Source organism: Lissotriton helveticus, chromosome 8 (assembly GCF_964261635.1).
Source record: "Lissotriton helveticus chromosome 8, aLisHel1.1, whole genome shotgun sequence".
NCBI classification, from domain to species: domain Eukaryota; kingdom Metazoa; phylum Chordata; class Amphibia; order Caudata; family Salamandridae; genus Lissotriton; species Lissotriton helveticus.
The window spans coordinates 1,730,667,356-1,730,670,675 of NC_136069.1; the positions used below are offsets into that span (position 1 = coordinate 1,730,667,356).

General features: G+C 46.4%; 1 long non-coding RNA gene across 1 annotated transcript; it reads left to right on the top strand.

The window, feature by feature from the left end:
* Positions 1–913: 913 nt before the first annotated feature.
* Positions 914–3,045, top strand: LOC144772192 (uncharacterized). Its single transcript, XR_013599685.1, has 2 exons — positions 914–1,017; positions 2,856–3,045. It is a non-coding gene; the product is annotated as an uncharacterized LOC144772192 (long non-coding RNA).
* Positions 3,046–3,320: the final 275 nt, after the last annotated feature.

Below are 3,320 nucleotides of genomic sequence, written 5' to 3' on the forward strand. Positions count from 1 at the left end.
GTCTGTGACAGGCATTTACTTAGGAAAAAATTTGGCCTATTGCACGTGAACGTGTAGGCGTTCTATTGCTCGCTTGCCTGTCTCAGGGGTGCTGTCTCTGGGGTTTCTAGGTTTTAGGGTTGTGTCAGCACCGCTACCACATTTCTAATGTTGATTGCTTTTGATTTGCAGAAAATCCACGCCGGGAAACTCCAGTTGTGGCCCTGCTGCAGAACGCGTTAGGACTCTGTGAATTCCAGGTGGAGCCAGCCCTCAAACACAAATTACAGGTAAGATAAGCTTTTGGATGGGAGGTAGTATAATGGAGTATTCGGAGAGGCGAGAGAGTGACAGTGGTACTAGCAGCAAAGTCCTAGGGCTCTTGAATTAACAAAGTCTGTGACAGGCATTTACTTAGGAAAAAATTTGGCCTATTGCACGTGAACGTGTAGGCGTTCTATTGCTCGCTTGCCTGTCTCAGGGGTGCTGTCTCTGGGGTTTCTAGGTTTTAGGGTTGTGTCAGCACCGCTACCACATTTCTAATGTTGATTGCTTTTGATTTGCAGAAAATCCACGCCGGGAAACTCCAGTTGTGGCCCTGCTGCAGAACGCGTTAGGACTCTGTGAATTCCAGGTGGAGCCAGCCCTCAAACACAAATTACAGGTAAGATAAGCTTTTGGATGGGAGGTAGTATAATGGAGTATTCGGAGAGGCGAGAGAGTGACAGTGGTACTAGCAGCAAAGTCCTAGGGCTCTTGAATTGACAAAGTCTGTGACAGGCATTTACTTAGGAAAACATTTGGCCTATTGCACGTGAACGTGTAGGCGTTCTATTGCTCGCTTGCCTGTCTCAGGGGTGCTGTCTCTGGGGCTTCTAGGTTTTAGGGTTGTGTCAGCACCGCTACCACATTTCTAATGTTGATTGCTTTTGATTTGCAGAAAATCCACGCCGGGAAACTCCAGTTGTGGCCCTGCTGCAGAACGCGTTAGGACTCTGTGAATTCCAGGTGGAGCCAGCCCTCAAACACAAATTACAGGTAAGATAAGCTTTTGGATGGGAGGTAGTATAATGGAGTATTCGGAGAGGCGAGAGAGTGACAGTGGTACTAGCAGCAAAGTCCTAGGGCTCTTGAATTGACAAAGTCTGTGACAGGCATTTACTTAGGAAAAAATTTGGCCTATTGCACGTGAACCAACACGATGACAGTGTTCTGTTAAATGAAATTACTGCAAAACCACCACCCACCCAGCTCAAAAGTAGTAAAAAAACAGGTATGCTCAGATAAAGTTTGAAAAAGTATATTTATATCCCTAACAAAATAATCTCCCGCAAGACCCTCCCTAACCCCAACAAATAGTCCTCAAAAGTCCCCAAAAAACCCAACTCCCAATTCCCACCCCCCAAAAGTCTCAAAAAAAGGGGCAAGGGACACTCTAGGGATGCAAGCTGGTAAGTTTGGCCTCCAGGGCATCATGCTTTAGGGCCAGGGCATCATATTTTTCTTGGAGGATGGCTTGCTCTAGGCGGAGGCCCTCCACCACATTTTGAAATTTGTGCCATTTCTGGACCTCCGCCTCTAGGTCTGACACTCTGCGGAGTGCACGGCGCAAGCGACCTTTAACAGTGCTGCGAGGTGCAGCTTTTGCTGCTCGGCGGTGGCGTCTTCCGGCACGGCTCCGGTTCGCTGGAGCACTGTGCTTACCGGCAGAACGTGGGGTAACAGAGGAGGATGTAGACGATGTTAAGTTGGATGCACTGGAGTGCGTGTCATCCCCCTCGAGTTCCACCAGTCGCCGATATTCCGCAACAGTTGCTTCCAGCCTCCGTTGCCGGGCCAGTACAGCCAGCATACTCCTCGTTGGTTTGGAGGTTTTAGTATTGCCAACTATATGAAGAAAGAAAGACATAATCTGTAAGCAATGCTCTTTAGGAATATGATTAACACAAAATGATTCAGCAGGAAGTTGTGTCACAGTACAACTAGCAACTAGCCAGGGCAGTACAAAACTATTCAGGCCAGTATCATGGGCGTCCGCAGGGAGGGGCGCTTGAATCACCATTTCCCTTCCCACAACTCTCTTGTATCCTTGGTTTGGTGCTCTTTCATATGAAAGAGATCTGGCAGAAGTGAGTGATTTTTCCTCTGAGCCGTTAACCACACCAGCAACCGTATCATCTGCACCAGGCCCAGGCGATATGTCTGTTTCCCTCCCTCTCTCTCTCTCTCTCTCTCTCTCTCTCTCTCTCTCTCTGTCTCACTCTTTCTGTCTCCCTTTGTCTCCCTCTACCTCGCTGTCTCTCTCTCTCTGTCTCCCTCCCTCACCCTCCCTCTGGCTCCCTCCCTCTCTATCTCTCCTTCTGTCTTCCTCTCTCTCTGTCTCTGCCTCTATCTGTCTTTCGGTCCCAGCCTGCTGTAATTACCATATTGTAATTTGTCACTGGGCCACCACTGGATACACATCATATCCTATCTAAGAGTCAGATAGTACCATGATCCAGCTTACCTGTACTCGCCACCGCCACTGTCTCCTTCCTCACAGTCTGTACTTCTTCTTGGTCCGACTCCTCTAGCGCCGCCTCCTCCCCAGATCGACCCTCGGACTCAGAGTCAATGATGACCACATCCGAGCTGGCCCCGCCACCAGATGTTCCACCTACAAAGTAGATTTAAGAATGTTAGATTACACCACTCCACTAGTATTTGGTCTATGAATGAAAAAATGTGAAAACAACTGAAAAATTAATTGACTGTCTACTCTAGTCTAAAGTAAATGTCCCTCCTTCCAGGGAAAGCTGTTGTCTTGCTTAATTTTTTTGTCACAATTGTTGAATGCTTGCTTAATTTTTTAACACACATTATTTTTCTCTGAACAGACAGAAACTGGACTTCTAATGACAAGAGAGGAACATCAACTTGAAACCAGGTGAAAGCTCGGCTCGACCACAAGAAATGTGTACCATTCCAGAACTCATCAAATCAGCACCAAGCACTTTTCCATTTCCAACTAACTTTATTTTAATATATGTGTTTACTTAAACTTTTAATAAAGCTTTTAAACTTGAATTGACTCTGTAGTTTTTCCTCTAGAGAGTCCGGACTAGAGTGACTGAGCGAAAAGTTTTGCAATTTTTGGAAGGAGGAATCTGTGCTGCTGACACTACCAGGTTTATTTATACAGTGTGCCAAACACGCCCCTCTGAAATATTATTACTCTGGTCTTTGGTGTCCATAGTTCCGTTTGTGGAGAATTGTCCCTGCAACAGTAGGATTATTGATTTTGCTCCTATCTAAACACTATTTCGAAACAATTAAATTAGGAATGCTTGGACAACAATAGG